At 36.9% G+C, this 24,878-nt stretch overlaps 1 non-coding gene across 1 annotated transcript; it reads left to right on the forward strand.

Annotated features, from left to right (window-relative positions):
• The first annotated feature begins 17,303 nt into the window (after window positions 1-17,303).
• LOC116906455 lies at window positions 17,304-17,436 on the forward strand. Its single transcript, XR_004388711.1, has one exon. It is a non-coding gene; the product is annotated as a small nucleolar RNA SNORA17 (small nucleolar RNA).
• Window positions 17,437-24,878: the final 7,442 nt, after the last annotated feature.

A 24,878-nucleotide genomic window follows, 5' to 3' on the forward strand; every position in this document is an offset into this window, starting at 1 on the left:
TACTCCCAAACAGGACACAATCAATTTAGACAAGTTAACACCTAGAGTGGGAGATAGACTGCTAAGGGCATTGTTGCAATATATAAAGTACAAGCTGATTGATGAGGACCTGAATTCAGTTGTGATAATGGAGACAGATAATAGATGTTACCTTTTACACATATAAGTTTAAGCAACACACACACACACACACACACACACACACACACACACACTGTTGTCACATAATCCTTGTTGTTCTTATATGTGTGAAACAGAATGAATATGTACACATACTTGCAAAGAAGAATCTAATGTTCTTGCTGGAAATTTCAATTTTCTGTCGACACCCAACAGGTTTTCACCACTTCTTTTGTAATCTTCCCTCTCTATGAGGTCTAGGTACTGAAGCTCGGTATACCTAGAAGCCTGCCATTGGATACTTTGTTTACTCCATGTTTGGCTTTGAAAGCCATTTTTTAAGAGAGTAAGAGGTAAGTCTTGTTTAGGTTATGCAAAACAAAGAGATAAAGGAGTCAGAGTCAGCAAGAACCCTGCATGGAACATTCAGGATGAATGATTTTATGATAGCCCCACAACGCATTTATTATTCGATTTCCGTTTAGGGTCAAATGATTTATGATACTGAAGGGTGGCATCTCTTTTTTTGATGTTTTCTTCCAGAAACTAGCTATTACAGTTTGACCAGGCCACAGCTCATTTGACAGCATCATAAAGAGTAATCTTTAAAGTTTGTTATAAATTGGCTGATGTTTTCATATTCACATTAAACTATGCACTGCCATAAGCTTACACAGTAGTGTAGCTATACATCATAGTAATCTCGAAGACACATGTTATGCTTGATCCGTCTGCCAGGCAGGCTTCTTGTCTAATGTCTGATGCCAATGTTCAAAAGACCAATGCAGACTATACCTGATAAAATGGTGAGAGAACATTGATTTTGTTTGTACTGTCCACTGGATATTTCACAGCCCTAAGCTCTTTTTGTTTTTGTTGTTGTTGTTGTTGGGGACTTATGCTGCAGGTCTTCTGGAAGACCTGAGTCATCTATATCATTTTGAATTTCTGACATTGGTGTGAGTTATTACTATCTGGAGTCCCTTGCTTACTGTCAGTCTTGAAGTTCAATTGTTATCCTAATCGTGGGAAGATCTTTACTACTCATGGAACAAAGAACTTCCATTATACTTGTTTTTACACATTTTCATGGTTTGTATCTCCAAATAAATACATAATATTTTTGTCTCTATTAGGAGTAATTTATAAACAGTTCCACATTTATATGGATATCATCATGCCCTTTAAGGCCCCCATGGGAAGCTTGGTGACAAACTGGAATTTTTTTATTTACCAGAAGAGGCCATTGTAAATACATTTTATTGTACACACTTGCCCTTTTTTTTATTGACCTTTGAATCGAGGAATCAAATATCTGGTAAATCTGTAACCTAATGTTACCCTATCAAGTTAATGAGAAAATGATGTATAGTGTTCAGGCAAACCTTGGCCAGAGCAAGCACTTATTTTAATATGTGCCTCTTAAAAAGTCCAGCATTTGATACACAAAACCTTGTCAACCCAAATTAAAAGGATAATGATGGCTGAGAGACATAGAAGAGAAGTCATTAAATATATCCCATATTCCAAATCTTTAGTCTTGACCATCCTCAAATCTGGAGTTTTGTTGGCTAGTATGGTTGAACCTGGTAAACAAAGGGAAAGATCTCTGGCTTTCATATAAAACTTTCAGTGACGGAACTGAAAACAGTCACCAACAGGCTACATATATAACTCTGGCAATTTGATTGGAATAGTGTCCCCTAGAGTGAGAATGTTTCATGGACAAAGGAGGGGCTGGTGGTAGATGATGTATAGTCAGGTGTGTATGAATTACATACCATCACACTCCAAATGACTTCTCTGCCCAGACCTACTGCACGTTGCAGAACTAGAAAATGGGCTTAACATGACCCATTTCTTAAGGCAAAGAATCACTATTTATATCAGCTTTTCTTTTTATTGGTTTCTCAAGCAAGACAAGAAAGTAAAAAAAAATCCTAAGCTATTTCCCAAGGAGAAACATTTTGGTAATAAGGAGATAATGAGGAAACATATGAAATCTTAATTTTTGAGTGTCTGAAATCAATGTAATGATCCAGGTCCAGACACACATTTATGTTTCTCCAGGCATGGCAAACCAGAGAGCAGCTTTGATAGTTATAAAATCAGGAATGAGAGCCAACAAGGTCATTTAGGATTTTCATATCCTGGTACTGTGCAGTGGTGTTCTGTCATTTCTACCAAAGCTTCTAATTTTATGAGTGTAATACCATTCATGTACAGGGTAGACCATTGCTGTTATCCTTGCAGAAGTTCCTTGCCAAGATTCTCCAAGCCCTGTTAGCTTGATTGTCACCACTGCTTCTAGTCCCTGAGCATGCCTCATTGCTGAAGAGTCTTAAAATGTAGGTTAATGGTTCGGTAATTGTGGTGGGGTCCAGACAATGCAGCTGACGTGGACTTAACAATCAAATAGGCAGTAGCAAAGAGTTAGCCTAATTCCACTGCCGAAATTATGTTTATGCAAAGCATATGTTATATAACATGAAGCAACTATAAAATAAACATTAGCCCTAATGCCTAAGTCTTAATCTGACTTGTACTTTATTGCCATTGAGTTTGCAGCAACAGTTCCTCATTTAAGGAATGTGACTATGTGGGAGACCTGAAAATAAGTAGAGACGGAACCTGAAAATGGGTTTGAATGAAGCAGGAGAACATGCTTAGTTTCTCCCAAGAGAAAAACGTCTGGAAAAATGTCATCCGTATGATTGTAATGATCTTTAGAAACCGAGAAAACTGTTAAAGAAATTTGTACTGTTGGTCCCAACAGGAAGGGACACTGCCTCACTTCAGAGGATTTCTGAGTATGTCTTTTCACAAGGAAGGGATTTGAGTTTCTTGAGAATACTAAGCTGATACTTCAGAATCCTTCCTCAAAGGACATATCATTTGCAAATCTTAGCACAATCATCATCATTACAGCCCATAAAATAGGCATCAGAACATCTTGAAGTATCTTTTCTTCAGTGCATAATGGGAATTTTAAATTGGAGTGTGGTGCATCACAGTCGGGGGTCAAATGAGGTTTTTTGAAAAGGGAACACTGAACCTCACTGTTACCTCACATGAGGTAGAAACGTTCTCTGCTCAGCTTGACTCAGTGTCCTTTTCTAGTTCACAGAAGCAGTGAATGTTCCTACACAAGATTGGTAAGTGTGACTCAGCCTCCCAGTGTAGACATTTCCAAGGAAACACAGTAGTCTGTGGCTACAGTATTTCTTTCTGTGTTCTCCAGGAAGCTCTTTCCCCCCTGTTTGGTGTATTCTAAAAACCTCATCTCACCTATTTAAATATATATACCTCTTTAAATATATATAGCCTTAACGAGTGCTTTACTTGAAGAATTTGAACTCCAATTCCAGATAATACTTATTTGGGCTAATGTGTTATAGATTTTAATTTAATAAACATTCTGGACTATTATAGAATCATAGGAAACAGTCTTTTTCTCCTCTTTCACATTCTGATGAGCACCATGTTAAACTATTGAGAGGACACCAGAGTCACATCCTTTCTCAACAAGTTGTAATATCTTTGTTAACCTTATGTATGAAGTTTCTTGACATTTCAAATGCACATTTGAAAAACACCAGAATTTACATTTCAAAACACCAAAAAGTAATCATAATTTCCCTTTAAATCTGGAGAAATTAGGATATACTTGCAAATGACATCAACAATCATCAATAATAAGGAAATCGGAATGGCTAAATTACTGGTCATTCATAATGAGTTATCTTGGCTTTAACAATTTACTTTAAATACTTTTTTTCCTATTCTTCATCTTGGAGTTGCAAGTCTTTCAACGTCACCTTAGATGATTACTAGCTATATTCCTAAAGGGCAGATCTAAGTTAATGAGTTCCAGGGGAGGGGACAAGAAAGCAAGAACAAAAACAGCATATTGCCTTCAAGACTATTAATGTCCCTTTGTGGAGGATGGCAACAGCTAATGTCTGGCAAGAGCAGTGGAGGAAGAAATTGCTGCAGGTTCAGGTGGGAGAGTGAGTCACCTTGAGGCAGCACTGCTGATGAGCTTTCGAGAATAATCTTTCCATTAGGAGTGGGATCCTCCTTTGAGGATGGGGTTATTATTAACGTCCAGTACTTGAAGCGTTTGATTTACTTCCTGTGTACTGCACAGGAACAAAGCAGTCAAGCCCCTCACAGCACAAACCCACAGAGGATTGCTGCAAGTGCATTTATTCTCTCAGATGTGAGAGATTTTAGAGTTTGTGGGCATTTCTTTTGCATTATGGGCATAAATCACAGCACACAAAGAAAAATTACTGGAATGAGTCAATAGATAGGAAGAAGTCAGTAAGAAAGCAGGCAAAGAAAGCAGGCAGATAGGTAGACAGATGCTATTACTCCGTTTGGTTTTCAGTGAAGAAATACCCACTTGTCTTATATTTTGTAGATTTCTTAGCTGGAGAAGTGTCTTTATTTTAGATCTAACAACAGTTAATACATCATTTCTATAGTACTTATGTAACAGTGTCTAGTCTTGATTTTTGAAAGCTGGATTTGGAATTACGTCCCTACCTTAGATGCTGAGGCATTTGGGTGAGGCATTAGCTCGTTCTACCTTAAGCTTGTATATTTTATTCTCACTCAGTTTTAAATACCCTTTTTTATTCCCTTATTTTTGGTTCATTTGGTATGATTATCATTCCAATTTCTTGCCTCCTGAATAATAGATTCTAAATCATTCTCATTTTGTCTTTGATTCCTTATTAAAAATCCTGAAGCTTAACAGCTAATGATGCTATCCATGCATGGCAATGCTGCATTTAATGAAGAAAGATTTTTTATTATTGTATAACGTCCCTCTTATACCATTGCTATGATTTTTGTGTTTTCATTGCATTTACTTATGAGGAGTTTAATAGACGTTTATTGATAGTCCATAAAATGACCACATGCCTAATCAACATCTTCATTTATGTTTTTAATTATTTAAATTTTATTTTTGACATAATTACATTTCTTTTTTTCCTATCTTCCCTCCAAAAGCTCCAATATAGCCTTCCCCACTTTCCTTCAAATTCATACATTCTTTATTCAAAGAATGTTATCACACCCATACATGCATATGTAGATATATTGATATTCATCAATATAACGTCGTCTGTTTTCAAGGCTGATCATTTGTTACAGAACCACCAACTGGTGTGCTCTTCCTTGGGGAAGACCACATCTCCAACTTTTAGCTTTTCTCAGTTGCCTATAGTTCTTTGTGCAGGGCTGAGGGCTGGTGGATCTTTCCCCATCCAGTTTGGCATGTCCATTGGTGCTGCCCTTGTACTTTCATGTTTGGACAGTTATGTTGGTGTCTTGGGCAGACATGTATGTTTGGCATCTGACATTACTAGAAAACACAATGTCAAAGCAAATTCCCTGATCCTATGGCTCTTATAATCTTTCTGCCCCTCTGCAATGTTGCTCAAGCCTTATATATGGGAATGTTTTGTAGTTGGGACTGGGCTGTACAACTCTGTATTTTGATTGGTTCTCCAGAATGGTCTCAGTCTGTTGTAAAGAGAAATTTCCTTGATGAGGTGTGAAAAACACACTTATCAGTGTTTATTAATTGCTGCTAGGGATTATTTGATTTCACAGGTGACAATTTTTTTTGAAGATTTCAGTGCTTATATGCTACTCTCCTTTGTTTTACCCTGTAAAGATTTGTCTTAGAAATATGTATAAGGAGAAAGTCACCTCAGAAACACGACAGTGCTTTCGGGTTCCAGTCTTGTGCATTTACTTCATTGACTTTCTTACAGTGCTGATCTCTTAAAATTTAGTAGCCATGTCATGTCAGATAGTTTTCATTTGGTTCTAGAGTAGCCAAATGGGTTTTGAATGTATCTTACTATACTAGTTAGCTAGCATATTTTCAAGATATTTTAAAGAAACATGTGTTATGTATGCTAGCTTAATTATACAAGCTAAATTTGTAACTTTTTGGAATTTTGACATCATTATTATTTTTTTTTTGAGCTGGGGACCGAACCCAGGGCCTTGCGCTTGCTAGGCAAGCGCTCTACCATTGAGCTAAATCCCCAATCCTGACATCATTATTTTATTTATTGGACAATAAACCACTTTATAAAACATTCTATGGCACATAAAGGATATCCATTAACTATGGCTATATGAGAAATTCGTGGTGTATACTTTTCTATAAAACAAAAAACAAATAAACCAAAACTCTGCTCAACTATGAGAAAGTAATAAGCTTTCAATGCTCATGAAATCAAAGTTATTATTTCAGAAGAGATTCCTTATCTCTTCTGAGGACTGAGTTGCATGACTGTGTGCTCAGGCCATGAGAAAGATGATGCTCCATTGTGTATGTCAGAAATACACCATGACTCTTTATGGGAAAGTGAGATAACTAACCTGATTTCTCATTTACAAGTGAAATAGGCAGAAAGAATACTCCTAGAAGTTCTCATGTGAATACAAGAAGGGCACCATCGCCATAAGAACAGTGGTGACTAAGATACTAGAAAGGAATAATCTGCAGGCTGCATTTGTTTTATTCTTTGCCTAGTAAAATATTCTCAGTTAAGTTTCCCTATCTCTCTATTCTTTGATTTCATCTGCATCAATCAACCTCCTGATTATTATAGACTACTAAGAGCCTTAAGTACTGCTCTGATTAAGAAAAATAATATTTCTGATTAAAATTAAATAGATACTCTGGTTTCAACTTCACTCTGTTGGAACTTTTTGTGTTGTTTTTCTTCCTTTCCTGGAACAAATCTTTTAATGGCAACCATGTACAAGATGTTTTGCTATTTGCCAAATTAAAATTAGACATGGTCACTGCTGATTTTTCTTACAAGTAAAAGAGCTCATTCTTGTCAAGCTAAAGTAGTATGGTTCCTTGTTTTATATATATATATATATATATATATATATATATATATATATATACATACATACATATCCAGGCCTCAAGGCCTCTGATAAACTGTTCTTTAAGACAGAGGAATGATCTGTCTGCAAGAATCCGCCCCCTGAGGCATTGACAGACCACACTAATCAAAAGTATTAATGTTATATGCTATCATTTGTCCTAAAAAAACACTTTTCACCATACTATGTAGGTTTCTTGTTTAATTTCATATTAGTCAATTCCTTCTTCACTAGACCATTAATCTTGTAAAAGGAGAATCTTTGTTGGCTGAGCAATCATGTAGAATGTTTTGCCTAACCTGCGTTTAATTATTACATGATTAGTTAATCTGTTGCTCACTATTGTTATAAGTACCTTGCTTATTTTATATACTTATTCTGTTTATCCTTAAAACAATCATGTGAGATGGGTTGCATTAATATCCTTACTATAAGTAGGAAATAATTAAAATGCAGAGGTCAAAAGCTTGTTCAAATAATATTCCAATAAATAATAGATGAGATTCAAAGTAGTCAAGCAGCCAGGCACCTTGAGCTTTGTTCTTAACCATGATGCTGCAGCTTCCCTTATAATGATGCTGATTAACTGAAAGAAGATTGAGATTGCAGGAATATTGGATATGGTTGGGAAGTTTCAGCTTCCAGTGAGGCCTGTAATCTGTGATAGGAAAACAGTATATTTCCATGCTGGAAAAATAAAACCCATCCTTTTAATTTAGCAATCAGTATAACGGTTGTGGGGAGTGCCACCAGATTAAGAAGCCAGTGCTATTGGTGTTATGTTCATGAAATTGTCCCCTGTACAAATGCATTTAAGGCTATTTCAAGCTTTCTCTTCTATTAGATTTAATATATCCAGTTTTATATTGATGTTTTGTTCTACTTGAACTTGAATTTTGTACAGGGTGATAGATCTTGATCTATTTGTATTCTTCTACATGACGACATCTATTTAGACCAGCACCATTTGTTAAAGATGCTTTCTTTTTCCCATTGTATTATTTGTCTTCTTTGCCAAAAATCAAGTGTCCATTGGTATCTGGGCTTATTTTTTATTCTTCAATTTGATCTCATTAATCAACCTATCTCTTCCTATACCAGTACCATGCAGCTTTTATTTCTACTGCTCTGTAGTATAGCTTGAGGTCAGGGATGGTGATATCTCTAGAAGTTCTTTTTTTTTTTTTTTTTGTTAAGGATCATTTTTTTCTATCCTGAGTTTTGTTTTTTTCATGTGAGAATTATAAGTTAAGAATTGCTCTGTCAAGGTCTTTTAGGAATTGTGTTGGAATTTTGATAGCAGTTGCACTGAATCAGTAAATTGTTTTTGGTAAAATCGTTACTTTCACTGTGTCCATACTACTGATTCATGACATTTTCTTCAATTTCTTTCTTCAGTAACTTAAAGTTCTTGTAATATAGGTATATCTGTAACTTGGTTAGAGTTAGACCAAAATATTTTGTTATTTGTGTTTATTGTTTAATGGAGGGCTATTTGTTTCGTTTAGTTAATTTTGTATCCACTCACCACTTTGCCGAAGGTGTTTACCAGCTGTAGAAATTCTTTGGTAGAATATTTTGGGTCACTTTTGTATACTATCAAATCATTCACAAACAATGATACATTGACTTCTTCCTTTTCAATTTGTACCTCTTTGATTTCCCTTAGCTTTCTTATTGCTCTGGCTAGCACACCAAGTACTATATTGAATAGAGAGTGAGAGAATAAGCAGCCTCATCTTGTTCCTGATTTTATTGGAATCATTTTAAGTTTTTCTCCATTTAGTTTGATGTTGGTTTTTGGCTTGCTGCAACCCCTTTGGAAGTCAACTTGCTGGTTTCTCAAAAAACTTGGAAATAGTTCTTTCTCAAGACGCAACTAGACCACGCCTGAAAATACACCCAAAAGATGCTCCACCACCTCACCAAGACACTTACTTAACAGTGTTCATAGTAGCTTTATGCATAATACCACGCAGAAACTGGGGGAAAAAAACAAAATGTCCCTCAACTGAAGAATGGATAAAGAAAATGTGGTACATCTACTTAACAAAAATGGTCACCATGAATTTTCAGGCAAATGGATGGAACTTGAGAATTTCATCCTGAGTGGTGTAACCCAGACCCAAAAGAACACATATTGTATATCCTAATTTATAATTGGATATTAGCCACAAAATACAGGTTACCCATATTACATTCTACAGATCCAAAGAAGCTAAACAAGAAGGAAGGCCCAAGCAAAGATGCTTAAATCTCACTAAGAATGGGATAAAATAGTCATGGGAGACAGATGCAGAGAGGGAGATGGGTGGAAGAGGGAACAGGAAAAGGAGTGGAAGGGTAGTTCAGGATCGCATATGATAAGGGACAGGAGAGATGGATGAATGAATAAGTGGAAATCTGCAACTTACTGGGGTGAGGATGTAGAAGACATCTCTAGGAAGAGACAGAGACCTGGGATAAAACAGGCACCAAAGAATCAATAGTGGTGAGCTCATCTGAGACTCCTAGTAGTGGGAACATGGAAGCCGAAAGAGGTCAACTCCTATAACCAGAAGGGAGTCTCAGTGGAGCCACAGGGACACAAACCCACCTACTAAACTTTTGACTCAAAACTTATCCTGTCTACAAGAAATGCAGAGTTGGTAGATGGAGCAGAGAGTGAGGGAACGGCCAATCAATAACAGGCCCAACTTAAGACACATCCCATTGGCAAGCACCAAACCCTGACATTATTAATGATATTCTCTTATGCTTGCAGACAGGAGTCTAGCATGGCTGTCTACTGAGAGGCTCCACTCAGCAGCTGATACAGAGACCCACGCCCAAACAGTGGGTAGAGCTTGGTGATTCTTCTGGAAGATTTGTGGGAAAGATTGCAGGCCTCAAAGGAGATAGGAACTCCATAAGAAGAGCAACAGAGTCAACTCTTCTGGTCCTTTGGGGCTTTCAAAGACTGAATCACCCACCAAAGAGCATACATGAAGTGTACCTAGCCCTCACCCACCCAGTTTCCCGCACAGATGTAGCAGATATACAGCTTTGTCTTTATAAGGATCCTGAAAAACCGGATCCCCAAAGCTGCTGCCTGCCAGTGGGACATGTTCTTCTAGATGAACTGCCTTGTCTGAATTCAGCGGGATAGGATCCACCTAGTCCTGCAGAGACTTGAGGTGCCAATGTGGGAGTACCCAGGAATGCTCCATCCTTTCGGAGGCCAAGAGAAGGGTGAGAGGAGGAAGGATTTTTGGAGGGAATGATGGGACAAGAGGCAGTGAGCAAAATATCAAGTGCATAAATAAAAATAAAATGAAAAATAACTTAAAAAAAAAGAAAAAGAAAAAGCCGGTGCGCTAATTAGTGGTCGGGCCTCCTATTCTCCAAAGATTCAAAAACAGATGAAATCTTCTTATACTGTGATTATTTCCTAGTCATCTCATGTGGAAAACTCTTCAACCTGACTATAGTGAAACATAAATCTAATGTAGTTTATTAAAAAGAACAACTTTTAGTTTTTGACAAGGTAGGATAGAGCGACATTTTATGTATTCCACTGAATATACAGGGAAGGCTACTGTCCATGGCCCTGATGATCTGTTGTGAATAAATGGGCCTCACCAGCCAGACTATGGTATTAGAAACAGGCTAATTTGTTCCTGGGGGTGGCTTTGATTGCCTTGGTAAAAGCATAAACTATAACTATTCTAAGAAGTAACAGCATGGAGCATAGAGAGACCATTTATTTATATTTTGTTGCTTAAATGCAGCTACGAAAAGCAACTGGAACATGTTCCTAGTGGATCTCAGGTGAATGCAGAGTCTGGTTTCTTCCTCTCCGACTAACCATTTTCTCTCATTTCACATGTCATTATAAAATATTCTCTTTCAGGCACAAGTAAAAATTCACAAAGTGTTTCTAAGAACAGAGTTGCTACTCTGCTGAACATTCTATATTTATACCTTTTTAACTGGCAATAAATTGTTTGACATTAGCATGGCCATGAATATTGGCAGAATAGTGTACTCTTTATTGTGTCTCATACAGAACGATTGCCAAAGCTCATTGCTGGCATCCTCCCTAATAAAATTGAATTACAAGTATTATGAACAAAATTCATGGACCTTTGTTTTAATCAGTGAATATATTCTTATGAACTTACTGCTAGAATTCATATTAGTATCTATGTTTATGTAAATAATATTCTTAGAAGATTAATTGCTTATGTCAATTGGTAACATTATTTAGGGTCTTATATTTTATAAACTGGTACTTATGATAAGGTATTAAGATTAAGAATCTAAACTCATTATGCCTGTGTGTCATTCTAATGAATTTCTTCTCAGGCAAAAGATGTTGAGTCACTATCTCCTAAAATAGATTTGTTCTTTTTACATGCATACAAATACCCTGTCTAGAAATAACTTTTTGCCATATTTTCCATTTAAAATTTTATTATCTAAGGCCTTTTACCCATATGAAGTATTTTTACATTTATAATCACATGATAGCATTATGGTTACTCTAGATACATAGGAATAAAAATTGGAATTATTTCATTATGAAATATATACATAAATAATTGCAAGAAATGCATAAAGATAAATTGTTAGATACACAAACTGCAGGGTTATAAAACAAAGAATAGCATTAGAACCATTTATGTCAGGGGTATAAGAGATAAATTTTACGTCCTTGAGAATTGCTTTATTTAGAATATGATGGAGGAAAGGGAGGGGCGGAGGAATGGGGATGGGGATGGGGGGAACATGTTCTGGTATTGAGTAGGGGAAAGGACTGAAGCCTGAGGGGCCAGCAGAAAGAATGGGGAAACAGGTGGCCTCGGAGGAAAGAGGTTGGGCAGACCTTCTAGAACACACCAGAACCTGGGAAGAGACAGATCCTTAGGATTCAAAGGTGGGGGTACCCTAGATGAAAGACCCTACAATGCGGCAAAGGAACTTACTGAATCTACTTCCATTGAGTGAGGGATGGGGTTGCTCTCCCACAGCCAAAGCTCAGACTCCTGTCTGAAAGAAATGAAGGGATGCAAATGAAGAAGAGCCTTAGGAAAAGAAGGTCCAGTGACAGGCCCAAAGTGGGCCTGAAGCTATGGGGCATTCACATAAAGGGACCTACAATGACTGGTCTCCAAAAGACACAACAAGCAGCTGAAAGAGTCAGATGCAAATATGTACACCCAACCAACGAACAGAAGCTGCTGACCCCTCTGGCTGAATTAGGGAAAAGCTGGAGGAACTAAGGAAGAGGGCAAACCTACAGGAGAACCAGCAGTCACAATTAGCCTGGACCCCTGAGATCCCTTAGACACTGGGTCACCAACCAGGTAGCATACACCAGCTGAGATGAGGCCTTCAACACATATGTATCAGAGGACTCCCAGGTCTTGGTTCAGTCAGAGAAGATGCACCTAAACCTCAAGAGACTGGTGGTCCCAGTAAGTTTATAGGTCTTGTGGGGTAGGTGGGGTGCGGATATCATTGTGGTGAGGGGAGAGTGCGGGGGGGGGGCAGGGATGTGGAACCCTCAGGGAGTGGACTGGAAGGGGAATAAAATCTGGAGTGTAAAAATAAATAAGTAAGTAAATAAATAAATAAATAAAAAATTTTAAAAAGAATATGATGGAGAAAGGTCTTTGTACATTCCTAGAAGTGAGAAGTTATTAATCGTATTTTTCATTACATAAATACAAACATACATACATAAATACATACATATAAACACACACAAACTCATTTTTACTCTGTGGAATGGGTGAGAACTTGCTTTTTAATTTTTATATGCTTGGTAATTATTAACAGTGCTATATGTAGTACATTCTTAAAGTAATATTTAAGAGGACTTCTGTTTCCATTAACTACAGTTAACTAACTCTAAACTTTATAATCTTTCCTATATAGGTAATTATAAAACATGGATAAATATATAAGAAAACCATTTTGAGACATCAAAGCAGAAACATTCTTGAGGAAAATAAAAGCCCCTGAGGTGGGCGATATACTATACCACTTTTCACTCTTGGACACAGTGGGTAGCAATGAAAAGACCTTGAAAAGGTCCTTAACAAAGAAGAAAGATATTAAATACTTTGCCTTTGGCATGTAAACAATGAGTTTACCATGCAGAGAAGCTGCCCCAGAAGTTTTCTTGAAAGCCTTAAGCCCTTGGTGAAAGATACGGCATGGGGTTTGAAGATCTTAGCAGAGGATAATTTCTAGGAGACTGAGAGCAGAAAATGATACTAACTGGACTTTACAAGGACTAACATGTGCCAGAATTAGGGCCTGGTTTGAGGGAAGAAAACTCATTGAGCATAGGCATTGATTCAGTGACACAGATACAATGACATGGGGAAAGGGAAATCTTTTGGACTTAATAATAAAAGTAAAATCAACTATATAAACCATAAAAATATTTCCACAATGATTAAGAGAATCTACCAATCTATGAATAACTTGAGAAAATTAAAGTGAATAGGATGAAAATGAAGACAAGTCCTGGCAGATTTCCTATGAAGTAATATCTGTAAAATAATGATATTAATTTTAAGAATTTTTAAAAAGAAGCCAATACAAAAGATTCTACCCCAAATCACAGATATTAGAAAGAGTTGACATGATTAATAGATGTCATACATACATCCTTTCTGTGAAGCAATATCATAAATATCTGTAGAAATAAAATGCAATTACAGAACTAAGAGGTTAAAACATTTAATATTAAGCTCCCCTGGATGGTTGAAAAACAAATTAGACATTGAATAATAAGTTGCTAAGAACAACTTTTACATTAAAAAGGAAAAATGTAACTACTTAAAATTCTGTATCAGAAAATATAAGTGTAGCATCTCTCACAGAAAAGGTGATCAAGATGCATCCATGGAACAAGGCAGGAATACCAACTGAACCTGTTCAAAAAATAAGATATCCATCCTATGGTTCATGAAAAATAGCCAAGTAGTTCAAGCCCAAAGAGCAACAGCTTGGTGGGTGACTTTCAGTTAAAGGGCAATATAGTCAAATTGTGCCAATAAGCTTGGCAGCTTTAGAGGCACAATATTACAAAAACAGTTACTTTTCAAAATTGTTACAGGAAATAAATAGGATACCTGGACTAAGTTTTGCCTGCTAAAGAAAATTCAATCCATAAGTTTGTACAAACATATTAGCTCCCCCATAAATCCAATCAACATTTAAAAAATGATTAATATTACCTTTATACAAACCAATTTAAAGTAAAAGAGTTAGCAATCTTTTTAATTTATTTTCATGTGAAAGTCAGAATGATAAAAAACAAGGACATAGGCATAGACCTGAGGACCAATATATATAAAGAACACACTTGAAAATTGTCAAAAATATTAGTTAATATAATCCAGCATTATATTAAAAGAATAAGATACAACAATCAAGTGGCATTGAATCAGGGTCATAAGACTGTAATAAAGTTTTAAAAATTAGTCACATTTATCAAAATAAAGAAAAATTATAACTATCTTTGTAATTTTGATACCAACATTTTGATAATTAACATTTATATTATGATAAAATCTCACCAAAACAAACATTGAAAATAATCAATTTAGAAATGATGTCTGTGAAATACTATGAACTAAATAAAATAAAAACCTATGCATGCGAAAACTTGTCTTAGTTTCAAGAGTGACCCAATGGTTTCCATTCATCACATTTTGCCTACGACAACAAGACAATGCAAAAGAAGTAATGAGCAGAACATTTGGGACTGAAGAAATGAATCTGTCTTTTACACAGATGACAGAATAGCATCTTTGTGTATGCAAATTTTTTTGTGAAACCTAGTCATGATGCCATCACTAAAGAATGAGTTTTAAAAGATTCTATGGCATAGACCCAATATCAATTAGCTAGGTAACCATACTCCCAATTATCACATAGCTTAAACACTTAGGATTATATTTCCAGGATTTATTAAACATTGCTGTAACTGAATAATTAATCTTAAGTACATGATTAAACTCAGAAAAATTCCTTGACTAGACATCTTCTAACTAAAAGATGTACAAATATACAAAAGTATGTTGAGATGTACCCAATGCCATAAGTCAACAACCAAGTGTTTTAAAAGCAATATCATTTTACTCCCAATAAAACATTTCAAAATAAAAACATGCAAACATAATCTGTTCACAATTATTCAAAGAAAATGTTTGTGTGCAACTGATGACACCATCTATGAATAGACATACTTCAAAACCTGGTGATACTATATGTCACCGTATACATTGACATTTTACTGCTTTCCTATAGGTGCTGCAATGAACCATCAGAATTCAATGTGACACATGAATAAAAATTACTAACTTATAGTTGTGGAATTCACAATTCCAAACTAAAATCAAGGTATATTAGAGATTCTATGGAGGAAAAAATCCACCTCTACATGCTTTTCTACATTGTAGTTTTGTGGTCTCTTTCTGCCTTCAAAACAAACAATAGCCAGCCAAGATTCTCCTCTGTGCACACATCATATCACTCAGGTATTACCTGCTTGGGCTTCCTCTTTCGTGTAGAAAGATGCATTTGATTAATGCGGACTCACTGGTGTTAATACACAAACTCATTTTAAGATCAGGTGGGTGGTAACTCATTCTACCTGCTACCTTAATGCTTGGTTTGATGTGTAACCTGTGTGTGTGTGTGTGTGTGTGTGTGTGTGTGTGTGTGTGTGTGTGTGTGTACTCAGATAACTTGCACATTTCACTATATGTAAAATTTACTTGTTAAAACAAATTTAAAAAGAAGATTAAATGAATCATCCACCTGTATGATTATAAGTAAGCAAAATAAGCAGCAAAACAGGCAAGAAATGGCAGTGGTGAAATATCACTGTTCCTTGTTGTTCTGAACCTACAAGATCAGTTTTAAAAATGAAATACTTCATGGCAAAATGTGATATCTACCTAGACATTTGCAATCAATTTTGACATGATTATTTTACCTTTTGATCTTGCCGGAGATAATTTAAGCTTTTAAAATTGTAAATTATGTACACCTTTTGAGACTTTATGATGTTTCCTGATGCCACAGGTGACTATACTTGTGGGTATAATATGTGGCAGTTGACCTATACGTCATCACCTAAGTAGATGATAAGGTTTTTCTGGAGTGGCCATGCTGCCATGCCCTTTGCTTCAAGCTGTCATAGCTATTCCTTCCACGTGCTGCTGGACTTCATCACCCACTATAGATGTCCCTTCTCTGAACCCAGGCTTACTTTCCCAGGGCTAGGATAGAAGACAATTAGAATGTATGAGGGGGACAAAATGACAGAGTATTTTTCACTCTTGCTTTTTCACACTTAATATCTCCTCAACAGTGTGAGCAAATGTTTGACTGAGACTCTATCTAGCTACCAAGCACACTATTTACCACATGTTTGTAATTTATGGTGAATGACATCTACCTTGCCTATTGGGGCCAAAAAAGCAGAAGATGATTATTGGCAAATCCAGAAGGATAACTATAGCAATAATCCGTGTCCACATATTTTCAATTATGTCAATGACTAATAAACATTTGATACCTTTGTCTGAAGACACTCTTCATTCATGAGCTTTTATTCCCTCACTAGGCTTCAAAACTTATCCAATGCCAGTTAATAGCTAGAAGAGTTAGATACTGTCTATCCAGATTGAAGTGCTGACCTAGAAGAGATATCAGAAATGACTAGTGGTGTATCCCACTGGAACAAAGAGTTCAAGAGACCAGGTTCTGGTTAATCAGCCTTGAAGCACTGGAAGGCAGAATCATCAAACAAAGAGAAGCTTTGGGTGAAGTGAAAGTATTGAGGAAATAAAATTGTTGCAAAATTCAAGACCATCAACAAAATGTATAAAATAGAGAACCACAGCACAAAGCATCACAGGCAAGGTCTCCTTGCACAGCTACAGTGTGCTGCTGACAGTGGTTCAAGACTTAGCTCATTCTGCTTCATAGAGTAGAACACAACTATACTCCATATACTGAGGCATCTACTAAGTAATATCATACTATGTAAGAATGATAGCGGTCAAAGGAGAAAGAAAAATGATAGTGAAATTGATCACTAGCAATATACTGGTTTTGATATTTAATAAACCCTAACATTTATTTCATGTTACAAAGACCAGTAAAAGGATGGAAAAGAAAAGAAAAGAAAAGAAAAGAAAAGAAAAGAAAAGAAAAGAAAAGAAAAGAGAAGAAAAAGATCTGCCCCTAGAGGTGTTGCAGATGTGGCTGTTCTGTCGCATGTGTGTCAGTAGGTGGCAGAGAGGAGAGACACTATGTCTACCCTCAACACTTTTATATGTGAGTATCTGAAAGAGCAAGTCAGAGTCCAGAAGATCTCTACCTTGGAACATGTGCCAGCTGGCAGCCACCTAGGAGCCTGGTAAGGAAGCGAGCCTGAGATGACCACCAGTCAGTGCAGGCCTGAGAAGGGGGCTGGGAAGCAGACCATGTAAAGATGACCGTTGCCAGGTGCCATAATGCATGGATGGTGCATAACACTCCTGAGACCACTACTTAGATGACCCCAAACACCTAGTAATCCCTGGGTGCTACTTACAGGAGCAAATACGTGATGGAGAAAGGGAAGAAAATGAGAAACTGAATGATGTAGGCATGAGGCAGAGTAGCAGAACTGGAGACTTAAGGGTAGTAAGAGAAAGCCTGACGAGTACCAGGTGATACCACCTGGGACCATGGCTGGGTCTATGACCTTGCAGCAGCAGGGGTATGTTACCACCAAAGGCCAGGCCGATGTCCCTGGTCTGGGCTGGTGCCTGAAAAATTCTGATGTATGAGGACTTTGCAGAACTGGTTCCACCCCTCATCGGGCATCCTTTAAGAACTGACCTTGGGACATGTAGCCAGCTGTAGTACTCAGGAGAGCAGGCCCTGCACATTGTGGGAGTTTTGTGAGCCAGCTCTAATGATAGGAGCTAAGTGTGGGAGCTAGTCCTGCCATTCATGTCCCATGCTATGGCATTGGCAAAGGAGAGATAGCCTCCTCCTTCCCTTGCTTTGTGCTACTTGTGGCAGGTGGAAGAACTAACCCTGGGGTCATAAGAATAGGAGAACTCTCCCTGTCCCTCACCAGCTGTAGAACTCAGGAGAGTAGACCTAGCATCAAACCTAGGCAGATAGTACAGCTTTCACTGGTGGTAGGGACATTGGAGAGCTGTCCCTGAGGGTGTGAACATGTGAGAATTGGTCTAGTCATGTGTCTGCTACTCATCTGCCACTCGCCTGCCATGTGATGACATGGGCAAGGGAGATATGCCTCCCCCATGCTTCATCATGTAGAGCAGGCAGGGGAGGTGCTAACTAGCTCAGAGACCTCTCAGGCCAAAATTCAGTGCTTTGAATTGATCCACCCCAACTTTTATCCCACAAGGAAATTGCTAGAGCTCATGAAATGGCCAGACCTACATATATAAAACTAGGGGATCCCCATGACACAGGACAACAGTAGAATATTTGGAGGAATCCCAGCAAGGTTCCAATACTGATAGAGTATTAGAAGTCAGAGTCCTCATACCAGACCAATATACATGATTGCTAAGAGCATTTGCAGACAAAGAAGTATGGACAAAATGATATACTGTGGTACACACTGTGATACACTACAGCTTCAACAAGGAGGTTTATTCCTCTGTTGTTAGGGAGCTTTTAAGGGTAGAAGGCAGGTATGAGGGTATGGGGAGATTACTAGAATTTGGGTTGCATAATGTTAAGTTCACATAGAACCAATAAAAATTTTTAAAAAAGTACTAGGAATAAAGTTGAGAAGTTTATTGATTTAAAAATAATAAATTATGTCTTTTAAGCACACTTTACTTCTCTACTTATCTCAAGTGCAACTATGCTTTAACGCGGCTTTCAAATATTTTCAGAATATTTCTGTCTAAGAAGTCTTTGATTATTACTAAGAATGCATTCATTTGTAAAATAATTGAAGAAACATTACTTTTATTATTGTGGACCTGAGTGAAAATTAATGAATTTGGGTGTAAAAATAAGAAAAAAAAGAAAAAAAAAGGAAGGGAAGGGAAGAGGAAGGGAGAGAAAGAGAGAGAAAGGGAAAGAGAGAAAGAGAGAGAGAAAGAAAGAGAAGAAGAAGAAGGAGGAGGAGGAGGAGGAGGAGGAGGAGGGAGAGAAGACCCCTATCCCCTTAGAATAAAAAACATAGTGAGATCCACCAAGAAACACAAAGACTATTCTTGAGCCCCTGGTATGGGTTCTTGATTAAGAATTGGGTTTACACTATTTTCATCGCAGCCTTATTTATAATAGCCAGAAGCTGGAAAGAACCCAGATGCCCTTCAACAGAGGAATGGATACAGAAAATGTGGTACATCTACACAATGGAATATTACTCAGCTATCAAAAAACAACGAGTTTATGAAATTTGTAGGCAAATGGTTGGAACTGGAAAATATCATCCTGAGTGAGCTAACCCAATCACAGAAAGACATACATGGTATGCACTCATTGATAAGTGGCTATTAGCCCAAATGCCTGAATTACCCTAGATGCCTAGAACAAATGAAACTCAAGACGGATGATCAAAATGTGAATGCTTCACTCCTTCTTTAAAAGGGGAACAAGAATACCCTTGGCAGGGAAGATAGAGGCAAAGATTAAAACAGAGACTGAAGGAACATCCATTCAGAGCCTGCCCCACATGTGGCCCATATATATACAGCCACCCAATTAGACAAGATGGATGAAGCAAAGAAGTGCAGAAGTGTAGATCGCTCCTGAGAGACACAGCCAGAATACAGCAAATACAGAGGCGAATGTCAGCAGCAAACCTCTGAACTGAGAATAGGACCCCCGTTGAAGGAATCAGAGAAAGAACTGGAAGAGCTTGAAGGGGCTCGAGACCCTATATGTACAACAATGCCAAGCCACCAGAGCTTCCAGGGGACCAAGCCACTACCTAAAGACTATACATGGACTGACCCTGGACTCTGACCTCATAGGTAGCAATGAATATCCTAGTAAGAGCACCAGTGGAAGGGAAGCCCTGGGTCCTAATAATACTGAACCCCCAGTGAACTAGACTGTTGGGGGGGCGGCAATGGGGGAGGGTCGGAGGGGAACACCCATAAGGAAGGGGGGGAGGGATGTTTGCCCGGAAACCGGGAAAGGGAATAACACTCGAAATGTATATAAGAAATATTCAAGTTAATAAAAAAAAAAAAAAGAATTTTTACTCACAGCTACAGAAACCAACAACATTCCACATCAGAGATACTGAACATTCTCCATGAAAAACAAAAAGGAACCATTAAGAGATTTGCGAGAGATTCTTTCTGAGGATTAGCTTAATGTCGTACTCAAAGCTGAAGACATAGCTCACACTGACAAATCACTTTATCATCACAACAGCCTTACAACTATCAGGTACATTTCCTTTATGGGAGAGCACATAGAAATATCTTCAAGGCACAACAGTGTGAGTCAAAAGGTAACTTAAAGTTCAATGTAATGGAAATGATGCAAGGTTTCTACTTGGACACCAATATAATAAAACTAGAAATATGAATAACAATTTCACAAGATCCTTCTAAATGCTCCATATACGAATGAGTAAGACTCAGTTGAAACTTTTCCAAGAGGGATTAAATGAACAGAAGAGTAGAACCTGTCAGGATTTGAGGGAGACAAACACAGCAATGTCTGTGGGGGGTGATTTAGTGATGTTGTCTCTTATTAGAAAAGTTTCAAAGTAATATTAAAAGAATTTTTATAAAATATTGTTTGTTAAAAGTTAACATAAGGAATTTGTTTAAAAACAGCCAGGAAGAAGACAATAAATATAAGAGCCAAATTTTCTAGGGAAAATATTTCTCATTGGCATCTTAACAGAGAGTGGAGGAACATTAAAATGCACTGTAAATATGTGCTATTTAAAATTCACAAAATGAGCAAGAGAATATAAAACATTTTCTTGGCATGATAAGGGAAAAAACTATAAAAATGGACAGGTAAGTTTCTTAATGAATGATAACAGATTGAATGTTCTATCCTTAAGACCATGAACAAGAATGATACACTCTCAATACCCTGTGTCTTGATCCACCTATATTTGAGTTTTCTGTAGAGTAATATGTATGGATCTATTTGCTTTCTTCTACATGCAGACATCCACTTAGACCATTTGTTGAAGATGCTACCTGTTTTAGTGTATATTTCTGGCTTTTCTATTTTAAAAAGTTTTCACATGTGTGAGAATTTGTGCGTGGATCTTCAATTCTATTCCATTGATCAATGTGCCTGTTATGCCAATATCGTGTGGTTTTTATTACTATAGCTCTGTAGTATTAATGGAGTTCAGGAAAGATGAAACTTTATTTCTGTTATCACTCAGGATTGTTTTTGCTATCCTGGATTTTATATTTGTTCATATAAAGTTAAGAATTGCCCTTTCAAGTTATGTAAATACCTGTATTGACATTTTGATGAAGATTGCACTGTTTCTGTGGATTACTTTTGGCAGGATGGCCATCTTTACTGTGTATTTTGCATGAGTAGAATTGCTACCCAAAACATTTTATATTGAGGCTATTGTGAAGGGTGTTGTTTCCATGCTATCTTCTTTAGTCCATTTGCTATTTGTATTTTGGAGAGCTGCTGATCATGTCCATTAATCTTGTATCCTCCCAATTCGCTGAAAGGGTTTGTCAGTTGTGGGAGTTCTCTGTTGGAATTTTTAGGGTCACTAACATATTCCATTTTATTGTCTGCAGATAATTATTGTTCAACTTTTTCCTTTCCAGTTTGTATCCCTTGATCTCTTTCAGTTTTATTATTGCCCTAGGTAAGATTTCAAGTACTGGTGTTGGACATGTCTGGTGATAATGGAAAACCTTGTTTTGTTCCTGATTTTAGGGGGAATTTCTTTGAGTTTCTCTCCATTTGACGTTTGCTACAGGCTTACTAGAAATTGCTTTTATTGTGTTTGGATATGTCTTTTGTATCTTAAATCTCTCCAGAATATTTATCACGAAGAGGTATTGAATTTTGTCAAATGCCCTTTCTGCATCTAGTGAGATGATCATGTGTTTTTCCTATCAGTATTTATGTGGTAGATAACATCTGCAGATTTTTTTATATTAAACCACCTCTGTATATCTGTTGTGAAACCTACTTGATTATTGTTGATGATCTTTTTGATGTGTTCTAGGATTCCATTTTCAAGTATTTTATTGAATATTTTTGCATTTATATTCATGAGGAAAATTGGTCTGTAATTCTTTCTTTGTTACATCTTTATGTAGTTTAGGTACCAGGGTAACTGATCTCATGATATGAATTGAGCAATGTTTATTCTGTTTCTACTTTGTTAAATAATTTAAGGCATATTGGCAGTAAGTCTTTTTTGACAGTAAAGTAGAATAGAATTCTGCACTTAAAACCACTTGATCCTGGTCTTTTGTTTATTTTTTACTTTATATTTCACTAGGGGTGATAGATCTATTTAAGTCATTTATCTGATCTTTATTTAACTTTCGAAAGTAGTGTTTATTAAGAAAATTATTCCTTTCTCTTACATTTTCCAATTTGTTGGAGGACAATTTTTTTCAAGTATGCCCTTAATGATCTTCTGGATTTCCTTGGCCTTTGTTATTCTGTCCCTCTTTTCACTTTTGATTTTGTTAATTTTGATAATTACCCTCTGTCTTTTAGTGAGTTTGGATAAACGTTTGTCTTTCTTGTTGATTTTCTCAAAGAACCAACTGTTTCATTGATTCTTTGCATTATTTTCTTTTGTTTCTATTTTATTGATTTATTTTTTCAGTCTGCTTATTTCTTTTGCAGTTTACTCATCTTGATGCTTAACCTTTTGTTATAGAATTTAATCAAAGTGTTAAGTTACCAGCATGAGAAAGTTCTCTCTGTCTCTTTTTCTCTTATCACAAGTTTTATTAAAATCTTGGTGAATTTGATTATGCTGCCTCCATTTTTTGACTGTTCTAATCAAGTCAAATTTCTTATTTGTCTTGGGTTCAGGTGTCATCTTAATAAATAATTGTTTGGTTTTCGAGTTTGTGTTTTCATTATTTATTTTTTGTCCAGGTTTTGCTTTGGGTGTTCTGACAGGATACTGGAGTTGTTTCAGTTTTCTTGCATCTGTTGATACTTTGGTGGACTGTTGCAGTTTTGAGAAAGTCTCTATGAGTGGCGAGAAGAAGGTATTATTTTTGTAGTTTAAAGAAATGTTAAAATATCTGTTCAGTTTTTTTATTTGGTTTTGGTTTTTCTTGTTTCTGGAATACCCAGATGCGCGTTTTCTGGGTCAAATGTTTTTATACAGGATTTCTTTTTACTTGATGTCTCAGTTTGTCTATATCTTCAACACCCAAGTAGTCTATCTCTTTTACATCTATTCATGAATCATTTCATCATTGGTTGCCAGAGTTTGTATGATTTTTTTTTTTTTGTTTGTTTGTTTGGTTTCTGGTTTTTCAGAATTCTCTCAGAATTGTGTTTTCTTTATTGTGTCTATTTCCACTTTCAGATCTTGAACAGTTTTATTCATTTACTCTAGCCTTTTGTTTGTGTTTTCTTGGATTTTTACATGTATTTATTAATACCCCTTTGTGATTCAGCTTTTTTTTGGAAATATTTGTGCCTGTGGTATTATAGCTGAACCCCTGTAGATACATATAATTTGATTGTTAGTGTGAGTTTTTTTGCTTTTCTTTTTTCCCTTTTTTTTTTTTTTTGTTGTTGTTGTAATACAGGTGTGCTCAGGCATTCTGGTTTGGGATGATTTTGATTCTCGGTATTGATTTCCGGATTTGTCTCTGGTAGGTGGTTTGCCTTTGTTTTAACTTTTTCTGAGTTTAGAAGAGTTTGATGGTTACGTGCGCTGGGTGTTTTCCAGGCCTGCTTGCCTCAACTCTGCAGTTCACATGATTATCTGCAGTTTGGAGGCTGAGAGTACTTGAGAAGAATTGGAGAAAGGAAGACTAGGAAAAACAAATCTAATTCTTTGGATGATCAAAGATGAAATAGATTGCATTTTATTTTGCCATAGATTGGAAATGATACTTGTGGTTTGAAGAAGAATTCAGAGCAGCAAAAATATATGTGGGTTCACCTTCAGTCTTGCCCAAGGCTCTGAAGCGAGCAGGTAAAAGCTTGGGGCAGGAGGATTGCCTAGTTGGAGTTGGGACAAAGCAACAAGTTGGAGGGAAAGGTTAGAAAAGATCCAAGATCTTCAGTAGATGCAGGAACTGATGGGGGAATTAGAGGGCACCAGGAAAGGGGTGCACGGGTGCTTTGCTGCAGTTCTGGGGATGAGAGTTGGGGATTAGATCTGGGTGAACAGAGAGAAAGCAGACTGAATGCTGCCAATCCGTACTTCTGGCATGTGTTTCCATTTTAAAAATAAAAAGAATTATTAGGGAAAGCTGTTTATTGTATGGAAGTATCACCTGTCAATTAAAAAGCCCATGGCCTATGGCATAGACAGGAAATAGAGGTAGGACATATGGGAGGGAAATACATTCTTGAACAGAGCTAGAGGTAAGAGAGCTGCTGGGAAGATGTAAGGAGCCAGATACATAGTACCTGAGCACAGCTAACCAACCATGTGACAGAACATAGGTTAAAATAATTGGGTTGTTTTATGATCTAGATAGAGTAGAGCCTAGCTTATATGGCCAAAGCATTTGTAAATGTATTTTGAGTATGAGTCTTAGTTCTGGAAGCCCAGGGCTAGGAGGCAGAAGCAGGTCTTAACTACAACAAAAAGTGGTACTGCA

This window comes from Rattus rattus, chromosome 7 (genome assembly GCF_011064425.1).
Source record: "Rattus rattus isolate New Zealand chromosome 7, Rrattus_CSIRO_v1, whole genome shotgun sequence".
In the NCBI taxonomy this organism is placed as follows: domain Eukaryota; kingdom Metazoa; phylum Chordata; class Mammalia; order Rodentia; family Muridae; genus Rattus; species Rattus rattus.